General features: G+C 41.8%; 1 protein-coding gene across 3 annotated transcripts in view; it reads left to right on the top strand.

Moving 5' to 3' along the window:
• The window catches only part of CACNB2 (calcium voltage-gated channel auxiliary subunit beta 2), a gene marked incomplete at its 5' end in the record, with an annotated part of 409075 nt that overhangs the window by 388284 nt on the left and 7800 nt on the right, over positions 1–12991 (top strand). The window lies entirely within an intron of this gene.

The following is a 12991-nucleotide window of genomic DNA, read 5'->3' as shown; positions in this document are numbered from 1 at the left end:
AAATTCCACAGGCTGTCAGCATGAATGTTTTGGCTGTGGTCTGTTTTCACGAACATGAGCTCTGGTGTCTGCAGACTTTAAAAACTCCTGGCTCTGCATCAATGTTACCACAAGCAATGTCATCAGCCTCTTTAAGGCCCAGTTTCTGGTACCAAACCAAACTTGGGTCCCCTCGCCTACATGCGGTGAAGCCAGTCTACTGACGCCAGGTTGAGGTGAAGGCAAGTACAGCATTCATCGCAGGTGCCAAACAAGGAGAACGGGCAGCTCCTGCTCAAAAGATCCAAACTCCCCAATGGCTTCCAGGAAGGGGGTTTTAAAGGCAGTGTGAGGGAGGGGGCCCTAGGGGGTGTGATCAACTCATGCACAGTTCTTGGATTGGTTGGCATCAAGTTTTAGGCACCATCAACCTTCTGGTTTCAACCTTCTCGTTCTTGCTGTCAGCAGTTTTCATCTGGAGGCAGTCTGCTTCCTTAAAAACTAAGGGATGTGTGTCAGGCCTTTATCTCTGTTTTTCAGGGAACTGGGAGTTTGGTGACTCTGCTATGTGGTGGATTTATAGTCTAAATTGTTACCAGTTTTCCAGCCTAACAGCTATTCTTTGTTTTCACATCTTGACATTCCTAATTATTAACTCTTGAGCCAGCCTTTAGAGACTCAAGGGAGGCCTGGGAGACTAAAGCAAAAGCCTTTGACTTCAAAGGACAGGGATATGGGGCTTGTATATGGTTTCATTTCTTCATCTAAACAGCAAAAGAGAGAGAGTAGTAACTAACTATAGAATTATTAGAAGGATTAAACATAGTATGACTTCCATAAATAATGGCTATGATCCCAAATCCCTTAATACTTGAATTATATCAAGAATTATAATTGTATCATATTGATAGCAATATTTTTGTTTCATTTGTAAAAACAATTTGGAGATTTTAGTTAACATGTCTACGGGGTTGTGTTTGAACGCTGTGTATTATCATGTACTAATTTGATCAAGTGAAAGAGCTTTGGCAACTATTTCATCTGTTTGGCACCTGCTTGAAGTTTTTGGTTAATCGCTGTTACACATGTAACTTACTGAGCATTAGGTTTCTATTCTTATAAATTTTTTCATGGTTGTGTGAGATCTTTGATCTTTGAGAGACTGGCTTTTAACGTCAAACTTTTTAGTTAACTCTGAAGTATATTCTATAAAAAATAGAGAAACTATTGAAAACAATAACCCTTACCTGTGATGAGTATAATACCTTATAGAACCCAGTTTTGTTCCCCCAGCAGCCCCTCATTAACTAAACTTCAGTCATCAAGCTTTAGAAACATATTTGGGGGGTGGGATCCTACATTTTGTTTATAGTGATCTCCTATCCTTATCATCTGTGACCCTTAAAACTCTTTGTATACATTTTTGATGCTCACAGTAATAGTTACAAAATGCTCGTTCCATGGTTTCAACTGATGAACGAAGTCAGGTAATTTGTTTAGACTCATCGTTTGAATCAGTGGCGTCACAGTTTCGTGTTGGTTGCCAAGGCTTTTGTGAAACTACCAACTATATATTACTGTTCAAGACTCTTGCACTCCATAGTAGTGAGCATACACTAGACAGTGACTATCATGCTGAAGTCAGGGAACAAAAAAGATGAAGGAGCTTGTAGCCATAAGGCCAATAAGTTGTCAGCTCATTGAAATGGAGGGTGATTGAGAAAGCTGTTCGTGCGTTGAACTGCTTGCTGAAGACCTAAGGCTGCAGGAAGGTGCAGCCACCAAGAACAGCTTCTCCAAGGAGCGAAGCCCAAGCTGAGACCTAAAACGTGATAGGGTTTAGCCAAGGAAAAAGGGCGAAAGAGTGAAGGGTACGATAGGGATTTCAAGAGCCACAGAGGCTTCTGGAAAACATACGTGCTTTACTTTGACGGAGTGTATGATTTAAAAAAGAGAGAGGTGCGGGCTTCCCTGGTGGCGCAGTGGTTGAGAGTCCGCCTGCCGATGCAGGGGACACGGGCTCGTGCCCCGGTCTGAGAAGATCCCACATGCCGCGGAGCGGCTGGGCCTGTGAGCCATGGCCGCTGAGCCTGTGCGTCCGGAGCCTGTGCTCCGCAATGGGAGAGGCCACAACAGTGAGAGGCCCGTGTACAGCAAAAAAAAAAAAAAAAAAAAAAAAAAGAGAGAGAGGTGGGAGATGACACCAGAGAGATAAGGGGCGGAGACGGGGTGGGGGGATATTAAGGAATTGGGGGCTTATCCTTAAGGCTTGATGGAACCATGACTAGATTTTAGGCATGTATTCCTTTGACGAACACTTGAGAACCACCCATGTGCTGGGCATCACTGTGAGTGCCGGGGACACAGACATGAAGGACAGCACCTCCTCACGCTCATACGGCTCTCGTTCCACAGAGAAGGTGTGGACACAAGCTAATAGAAGTAGCTGTAGACAGATAACAGTTAGAGACAGTCAGTCAGTGGATGATGAGTCCTGGTAGAAGCAGCAGGTAGAGAGTCAGCTGAGGAAGAGGGTGTGATTTTATATGGGGAAGTCAGGTGAGGCCTCCCTGAGAAGGTGCCATTTTAGCAGAATCATTTGTGTTATGAATTCTTTACCCTTGCAGCTACCTGAGAAAAGAGAGAAGTTCTGGGCAGAGGGGGCGATAGGTGCAAAGGCCCCGAGGTAGGAGTGTGTCTGATGGGTTGAAAGGGTAGCAGGGAAGCTGGTGTGACTGGAGTGGAATGATCGGGGGGGATGAGGTCAGAGAGACAGTGGAGGGCCTGATCAGGCAGCACGTTTAGGCCTTTTGTTGCGGATATAATAGGAAGATGCAAGGAAGCAGAGGGGTGGCACGAGGTGACGTACATTTTGGAAGGATCACTGACAGCACTGTGGAGGAGGGAAAGGGACAGGGCAGGAGTGAGGTGAGGGGAAATGAAGATGCTGTTGAATCAGTCTTATGCTGAGTTAAGGATGCCAGTCTGGAAAGGTCAAATACTGTATGGTTCCATGTATATGACGTCCTAGAAAAGCCAAAACTCTAGTGACAAACAGCTGTGATTACCTGGGGGAGGGTGTGAGCACAAAGGGATAGCAGTTTGGGGAGCGATGGAATTGGAGGTTACACAAATGTGTACTCGTGCGAAAATCCATATAGCTGGCTACCCCTCAAAAAGTCAATTTCACTGCACATTAATTTTTTTGGGGGGGGGGGTTGTGCCGTGCGGCTTGTGGGATCTTAGTTCCCGCACCAGGGACTGAACCCGGGCCCTTGGCAGTGAGAACGCAGACACCTAACCACTGGACCACCAGGGAGTTCCCCACTGCACATTAATTTTTAAATTAACATAAAAATATACTTAAAGCTGCTTCTATAGAATTGTGAGAAATGAGCATTGTAGGAAAAGCAGTTGGAGAAGATTCACTTTTCCCTATCCCCTGCCAGCTTCTCAGTGTTTTGGTACTATCATCTGGGGTTTTTCCTAAATTATGGATTTTTTTCAATAATTAATTTAATTCCATTTAAAAATTTTAATGCCATAAAATACCCTGCCCTGACCCACAGAGTCCCTTCAGTGGCCTCGACCTCTCTCTCTGTCCCCACCACCCGGCTGAACACAGCCCCCCAAAATCTAAGTTTTCCAAACTTAGTGTCCCCATTTCAGTCACTATTATTCACTCTCCAGCTGGCTCCAAATTAGTTTATAAAGAAGTTACCAGTAACCTCCCTGTCACTAGTCCAGTGGACATACTGCAGTCTGTTTTACGTGACGTTGCAGTGACATTTGGAGGACATTTGTCCCCCTCTCCTTGAAGCACCCCTTCCCTTGGATTCCTCAACAGCACTGATTCTGGCCCTCCTGCCTTTCCTTTTTTTGCAGGCTTATGCTCTGTGGCTTTTGAATGTGAGTTCTTTTTTTTTTAAATTTTATTGACGTGGAGTTGATTTACCATGTTGTGTTAATTTTGCTGTTCAGAAAGTGACTCGGTTATACATATATGTACTTTTTTTTATATTCTTTTCCATTATGGTTTTTCACAGGATATTGAATATAGCTCCCCGTGCTCTACAGTAGGACCTTGTTGTTTATCCATCCCATATGTACTAGTTAGTTTGCAGCTGCTCATCCCAAACTCCCGTTCCTTCCCTCCCTCCCCCTCCCCCTCAGTAACCACAAGTCTGTTCTCTATGGCTGTGAATCTGTTTCTGTTTCGTAGATAAGTTCAATTGTGTTGTACGTTAGATTCCCATAGAAGTGATATCATACGGTCATATGGTCTCTGTCTTTCTCTGTCGGACTTACTTCACTCACTGTGATAATCCCTAGGTCCATCCATGTTGCTGCAGATGATGTTACTGCATTCTTTTTAATGGCTGAGTCATATGTATATATACATAGACCACATCTTCTTTAGACTGTGAGGGGTTCTTAACTGTCCCTCTCGGGTCCTCTCTCTGGTCCCTCTCTCTCAGCAAAACTATTCATACCGCTCGCTCCAGTTACTTCCTATATGCAGAGAGCTCAGTTTGTATCCCAAGCTGGACAGTGCCTTTTCACTCCAGAGTTATACATCCTACTTGACAGTGTTGCCTTGTATATTCCTCAGACTTCGCACATGCTAAAGAGAATTTATCATCTTTCCTGTATTCTGATAATTTCCCGGAGTTTCTTATCTGAGTCGTAACAGTCGGGGTGCTCATCTCCGTTTTGAGAACCAGGAGACTCTGTAGCCCTCTTGATACGTGAGCTCCCGCACTTCCTTCCCCAGCACATCTCCAGGTCTTGTCAGTTTCACCTCCTGGATTTCTGTCCCATCTGCCTCATCACATGCAGTTACACCACTGTTCCAGTCCAAGGGCCCTGAGGTGCCGTAAGTGCTTCACACCTATTTTGACCTGCATCCCTTAGTTCTTCATGCCACAGCCGAAGAAGTCTTTTCAAAGAGCAAATCTGTTCCGGACACATCCCTGCTTCCAACTGTAAATGTCTCTGCATTGTTCCTGGACGACAGCAGAACTCCTCGACCTGGACTCCGAGTGTCCACAGCTCTTAGCCTCACCTCACACTGCTCTGCCTGGCTCCTTCCACTTCACCCGCACCGTCTGCACTCGCCTTCCACGGCTGCAGTAACAAAATCATACAGACCAGGAGGCGGAAACAAACTTATTTCTCACGTTTCTAGAGGCTGGAAGTTCAAAGTCAAGGGATCAGCAGGTCTGTTTCTCCTGAGGCCTCTCTCCTTGGCTTGCCGACGGCCGCCCTCTCACTGTGTCCTCACGTGACCTCTCCTGTGTCTGCCCCTCCCTGGTGTCTGTCTGTCTCTCTCTCTCTCTCTCTCTCTCTCTCTCTCTCTCTCTCTCGTCTTATGAGGACACCAGTCATACTGATGTGGCCCGCCCTATCCTACTGGCCTCATTTTAGCTTAATCACCTCTTTGAAGGCCCTGTGGCCAAATACAATCACATGGATACGAGCCCACCTGTAGGATCACATTTAACTTTACCTCTTGAGAGTCTCTGTCACCAAATAGGGTTCCATTCTGAGGTACTGGGGGTTGGGACTTCAACATAGGAAATTTGGGGGCGGGGGACACACAGTTCAATCCATAACATTGCCTTTCACTCAGTCCTGTCTGCCGCGGAGCCTTTGCACCTGCTGTTCCCTCCTCTCCTGACTCCCCCTTTGAATCACGGGAAGGGCCACCATGTTACCCTCCCTGCATGAGTGCATTATTGATGCCTGTCTCCCCCACTCGATGATAAGCCCTGTGAGCTCAGAGATTGGATCTCTTTTGGCTAATTATTGCTTCCCTGGTACATCCCACACTGACTGGCACAAAGTAGGTGCTTAGTAAAAATACATGGGATAAGTGGGTAGTCACACCTCAACACTGCCTCTCTCCCCCGAACGCGCCACACCTTGATTTTCTGTCCTCTGTGTTTATGCAAACTTGGAAAATGGCTTTGCATTCAATGTTTGTTGTACATCACAGATCTGTATTTTCTCCAGGGAAAACAAGTTATTCTCTATTGTGGTATTCTTTTAAGCTGTAGTTTTGCTGACATTAAGGATATATTAAAGTTGGGGGGGAAGAGAATTATTGCTGCTATATTGCCCCATAAGAGGATAAAGTGTATTAAAGTATCAACACTCCAATCTTTGCTTTTATTGCAGTTTTTCTTACCCTTTAAACCAGTTTCTGTGTAGCATGTTTTCCTCAGTCTGCACAATAAGTTCTCTGCAATGTTGTTTTATGTTTAAAGAGTATTAGCATTTCAAAGATCTAAGTCAAATTAAAGCAGTGCTTATGTTCCAGTGTTTGTGAACTGCTGGAAGGTGTATGCTGGAGGAAAGGTAAACCAGACACTGAGTTTGGGGGCAGAAACAACTGCTAAGAACTTCTTCTTTCAAGCATTACTTATTATGCTGGAAGTTCTTTCAACCCAAGGGCAGATAGGGGCAAACTGGGGGAGTTTATTTTTTACTTTAATATTTACTTGTTTTGGCTGCCCCAGGTCTTAGTTGCAGCACGCAGGATATTAGTTGCAGTATGTGCACTTCTTAGTTGCGGCATGCGAGCTCTGAGTTGTGGCACGTGACCTCTGAGTTGCGGCACGCGGGATCTAGTTCCCCGACCAGAGATGGAACCCAGGCCCCCTGCGTTGGGAGCACAGAGTCTTACTGGACCACCAGGGAAGTCCCAGGGAGTTTACTTCAAAAGCATCGTTTTCTTGTATACATTTAGTAAAAAATTAAATTTGAGAAAATTGACCTCAAATTTAATAGACAAGATCAATTATAGCAAATATTTCTTTTATGAAAGGACAAAAGATCCTGTTTATTGAAGATATGATAGGTAAAAATTTGCTTTATCCATGAGATTTTAGAAAACTTTCATTGCATAAACAGAAGTACAGTATGTTGCATTTGGAGTTGATTATGCCAATGTACCACTGTGTGACATGAAGGAATAAAACCTGAAAATTTTGTAGCTTTAAGTACATACTCAGGTTTTCGGAGTGGTACAGGACTTCTTTGCCTGTATGGATGGCTTTATATGGGCTCATAAAACTTCTCACCTTTTTTCTCAGTTGCAATATTGGTCAAGCATCATAATTTAAAATATCTACATTAGCTATGCACATAAATTACATTATAGAAGCAAAAATATTATTAAATTAAAATAGTAAAGGGCCTGGTAATACAGTTATTTGCCAATTCCAAATCCAAACTTTTAAAACTAATAAACTCAGATGCTTATTGCTTTATGAAATAATTCACCTCAGAGTTTCTTTAATCTGCCCAACTTTATACTGTCTGCAAATTGTGGCTTGGTTTTACCCCAAGCAATTTTCCAGGGACAAATCAATTTAGGAAACTATGCTACATCTTTGGACCCGTTTGTACACAACTGTGCAGTTGTGGGATCTATTTGTGTCACACGATAGCAAAAACTATGTACCGAAAGTGGGAAGATAGGAGCAAGTAAGAGAGTAAAGGAAGTGAAGCTAGATTTAGCCAAGCACATGGCAACAGTTGTAACTGACAGATAACACACAGGGAGCAGGGGAAGGCATTTACTTTGTATATTAGCAACTAGGTGGTCAGATAATAATGTTTACAACTTGGTAAATGTTTTTAGTCCAGTTGAGGAGTCAGCGGAGATAATTTGTTAAAAGTCTGTCTCTTTCACCTTGTCCTGATGGAACTGTTCTGTCTCTAAACTGTGGTGATGGATACAGGAACCTACACATGATAAAACTGCATAGAGCTCAGTACACACACACACACACACACAGAGAGAGAGATGGGTACATAAAACTGGGGAAATCTGAATAAGATGGGTGGATTGTATTATTAATATCCTGGTTGTGATATCACACTACCGTTTTGCAGGATGTTCCCATTGAGGAAAACTGGGTAAAGGGCGCAGGGTTCTCTGTTATTTCTTACAACTGCTTGTGAACCTAGTTATCTCAACAGAAGCGTCAACTAAAGGAAAGTTCATCACTTATCACTTATGTTGGTAGCACCAGGGACTGTGGAACGTGGATGATACACGAGAGAGAGCACCCCTTATTTGGTTCTCAGGTGTGGTCCCCAAATCAACAGCATCAGCATCATGGGGGCATTAGTGAAGACTGAACATTCTCAAACCCCATCCAAACCTATAAAATCAGGAACTCTGGAGGTGGGACCCTACGGTCTCTGGTTTAACAAGGCTGCCTGGTGATTCTACCATACGCCAGCGTTTGAGAACTACCGATATTGTTCAAGCCCTTCACTGTTCAGTGAAGGATCTGAGAGCCATAGGAAGTGAAGGGATCTGTGTGGTATGGGTAAGGCACCTACTAACGAATAAAGCTAAGGCTAGACCCTGGGTGTCCTGACTACCAGTCCGGGATTTTGTCCATTGAACAGTGTCATGATAATAATTGCATCTCTGCCTTCTCTGAGGAAGAGAAAAAAATAATTTATGGAGAATGAAGGGCAGATAATGGACTCTAAAACCAGCCTTGCGAATTGATGTGGAATTTACGGGACTGTTAATCTTTTGAATCTCATTTCTTCCCTCCTCGTGACCTATCCATTACCAGCGTAGCTATGTCTGTCTTAATAAATTAGCACTTTTTATTCCACAAGATTGCTCCAATGGCCCAGCTATAGCAATATTTCTACCCAAAGGCAGTTCTTCATCTAAATATATTTTGGCAGTCAAATTCATTATTCATGTTTTTGAAGATTTATTTAATGAATTTTTTTCTACAACAGCAGCTTCTACCTAATACGTATATAGTCAATTAAAAAGGCAAAAAAAAGTTACATTATATATATATATTAAATGATTATATTTTTTCTTTGCCTTTTTAACTCATTCTTTCAACAGCTTTTTTTTTTTTTTTTTCGGTACGCGGGCCTCTCACTGTTGTGGCCTCTCCCGTTGCGGAGCACAGGCTCCAGACGCGCAGGCTCAGCGGCCATGGCTCACGGGCCCAGCTGCTCCACGGCATGTGGGATCTTCCCGGACCGGGGCACGAACCCGTGTCCCCTTCATCGGCAGGTGGACTCTCAACCACTGCGCCACCAGGGAAGCCCTCAACACAGTTTTTGAGTGCCAAGCATGTACCAAGCACTGTACTGAGGGAAGGAATGGAAGTAATTATGTACTGTTGCCAGTTTTCTATCAGTTCACTGCCTGTTGGAAAAGTTTTCGATCATATCAAAATACAATGTAATAAATGTTCACAGAGGTAGGCACAAAGCAATACTTGACCTTTGTGAAGTGTTTACTGTGGGCCACCAGGCACCACAATAAATGCTTTGCATGTTGATTCACTTAGTCCTCATTTCCATTTTCTGAAAAAAGAACACTTAGGGAGCTCCAAGAAATGAAGCCTGTTACCCAAGGATCACACACTCTGAAGTGAGGAAGCCACTTTGGTGCCAGGGACTGGGTGCCCAGAGGCAGACCTCCCTGGGCCTGCAGAAAGGAAAAGAGGCTTAGAGAGGGCTTTACAGATTTCGGTTTTTAGGATAAGTAAGGAACTTGTCAAAACTAGAATTCTGTGCTTAGTGATTATGAAATGGCGTTGGAATTACCATTACATCACTGATAACAGAGCCATAGCAAGTCTTATTCTCGACTGACTGCTTGGATGTCGTCCAACACTAGCTACAAATTGTAACAACTGCCTTTGTTTTTACAGTATTGTTCAGTTATAGAAATGTCTTTCCAGACGAACGCACTTCCCCTTCTCTCATCTTCCAGAAAACATGATGATTGTTTCTGAGCTCTGAGGTTTTTTTTTAATTGAAGTACTGTTAACAATGTTGTGTTAATTTCTGCTGTACAGCAAAGTGACTGAGTTACACATATATGTACTTCTTTATAGTCTTTTCCATTACAGTTTATCACGGGATATTGAATACAGTTCCCTGTGCTATACGGGAGGACCTTGTTGTTTATCCATCCTATATACACTAGTTTGCCTCTGCTCATCCCAAACTCCCAGTCCATCCCTCCCTCACCCCCCTCCCCCTTGGCAACCGCAAGTCTGTTCTGTGAGTCCATTTGTTTCCTAGAAAAGTTCATTTGTGTCATATTTTAGATCCCACATGTAAGTGATATCATATGTATTTGTCTTTCTCTTTCTGACTCACTTCACTTAGTTGATCATCTCTAGGTCCATCCATGTTGCTGCAATGGCATTATTTCCTTCTTTTTTATGGCTGAGTAGTACTCCATTGTATATATATACCACATCTTTAGCCATTCATCTGTTGATGGGCATTTAGGTTGTTTTCATGTCTTGGTTATTGTGAATAGTGCTGCTATGAACATAGAGGTGCATGGATCTTTTTGAATTATAGTTTTGTCTGGGTATATGCGCAGGAGTTGGATTGCAGGATCATATGGCAACTCTATTTTTAGCTTTCTGAGGAACCTCCGTACTGTTTTCCATAGTATCAGCACCAGTTTTAATTCAATAGCTGTTAAGTGATTGGGATTTGGACAGGTCAATAAGGCTTTTCGGTTTCAGAAATGAACATCAGCTGTCTTTGACATTTCTTTTTTGAAATAAATTCTAAGCATAATGTACTCTGTCAAAAAAAACCCCACTAGTACGGATAGATACATTTCTTTTTGAAGCATCATTTTTACTTGGAAGTTAAAAGTATTTTCTTCAAAATTTATTGGTCATCTTTTTTTAAGGTTTACTAATATGTTGCACTGGGATTCTGAAAAAAATCTCCTTTAAATTTTTAAATGAATATCTCATTTCCCCCCTTAATTTAAAAAGTGTTAAGATATTTGTGTATGTAAGAATACTAGAAGATATAAATATATGCATATATATACACATATATACATGATACATATATTAAGCAACTGACATATGTTGATAGAATTTTTGTATACATAATAAGATAATGGATTATTTTGTTTATCTGTTACTCAGATTTTATGCAATGAACAAGTATTACATTTATAATCTTTTTTCATAGTACTCAAACTGCTAAGAAAAATGAAGCTTTTTTAAGGTGTGGCACTCTGTGTGATTAACTATTATTTAACTGAGTACATGGATAAAAATCTTTGTGATCAAATTTTTTTTTGAGACATACCTGACATATACCATTAGATTAGTTTCAAGTATACAACATGACTTGACCCATGTATATATTGTGTTATGATCACAGGAAGTCTAGTTACAAGTTTATGTACAGACAGTTACGAGTTTTTTTCTTGAGAACTCCTCCTAAGATCCACTCTCTTAGCAACTTTCAAATACAGTATTAGTACCTATAGTCACCATGCTGTGCGTCACATCCGTGGGACTTATTTGTGCTTTTGACCACCCTCACCCACCCCCCACTTCCCACCTCTGGCTACCCCCAACCTGTCCTTTTCACCTATGCTTTTTTTTCTTTTCCAATTCCACATTTCAGTCAAGATTCTATCACTGGATCACATGGTAGTTCTATTTTTAATTTTTGGAGGAACCTCCATCTCATTTTCCAGTGACAGCACCAGTTCACACTCCCACCAACAGTGCAGGAGGGCTCCCTTGTCTCCACATTATCACCACAGCACTTGGTATATTATCTTTTTGATGGCCATCCTAACAGGTGTCAGGTGATATCTCATTGGGGTTTTGATGTGCATTTCTCTGATGGTTAGTGATGTTGAGCGCCTTTTCATATACCTGTCAGCCATCTGTATGTCGTCTTTGGAAAAATGTCTATTCAGGTCTTCTTCCCATTTGTTAATCGGACTGTTTGTTTTTTTGCTATTAAGCTGTAAGACTTCTTTATATATTTTGGAAATTAACTCATTCTGTACAAGCGTATCTCATTTTATTGTGCTTTTCACTTTATTGCACTTTGCAGATGTTTTTTCTACAAATTGAAGGTTTGTGGCAACCCTGCCTTGAGCAGGTCTATTGGCACCATTTTTCTAACATTGCTCTCTTCGTGTCTTTGTGTTACATTCTGGTTATTCTCGCAATATTTCAAACTTTTTCATTATATTTGCTATGGTGATCTGTGATCAGTGATCTTCGTTACTGCTGACTCTCTGAAGGGTCAGATGATGGTTAGCATTTTTTAGCAATCAAGTATTTTTTAATTAAGGTATGTACATTGATTTTATAAGGCATAATGCTTTTGCACACTTAATAGACTACAGTTTTGTGTAAACATAACTTTTACATGCACTGGGAAACCAAAAAGTTCATGTGACTTGCTTTATTGTGGTAGTATGAAACCAAACCTGCAATATCTCTGATGTATGCCTGTATATGATTTGCAAATATTCTCTCCCATTTGGCAGGCTGCCTTTTCATTTTATTGATGGTTTCCTTTGCTGTGCAGAAGCTTTTTAGTTTGATGTAGTCTCACTTGTTTACTCTGGGTTTTCTTGTGTTCGCTTTTGGTATCAAATCCAAAAAAGCATTGCCAAGATGAATGTCAAGGAGCTTACCACCTTTGTTTTTTTCTAGGAGTTTTATGGTTTTGGGATATACATTTAAGCCTTTAATCCATTTTGAGCCGATTTTTGTGTGTGGTGTAAGACAGTGGTCCAGTTTCACTCTTTTGCACATGGCTGTCGTTTTCACCCAGCACAGTTTATTGAAGAGACCGTCCTTTTCCCCACTGTATATTCTTGGCTCCTTTGTCATAAATGGGCCATATATGCATGGGTTTACTTCTGGGCTCTTCTAGTCTGTTCCACTGATCTATGGATCTGTTTTTACGCCAGTACCGTACTATTTTATTATAGTTTTGTGATATAGTTTGAAGTCAGGAATCATGACTCCTCCAGCTTTGTTCTTCTTTCTCAAGATTGCTTTGGCTGTTTGGGGTCTTTTGTGATGCCATACAAATTTTAGGATTGTTCTGCATCTGTGAAAAATGCCATTAGATCTTTGATAGGGATTGCAATAAATCTGCAGATCACTTGGGTAGTATCGACATTTTGACAATATTAATTCTTCCAATCCAT

This window comes from Mesoplodon mirus, assembly GCF_964341445.2.
Source record: "Mesoplodon mirus genome assembly, chromosome: 4".
Classification (NCBI taxonomy): Eukaryota; Metazoa; Chordata; class Mammalia; order Artiodactyla; family Ziphiidae; genus Mesoplodon; species Mesoplodon mirus.
This window is presented reverse-complemented; position numbering and strand designations above follow the sequence as displayed.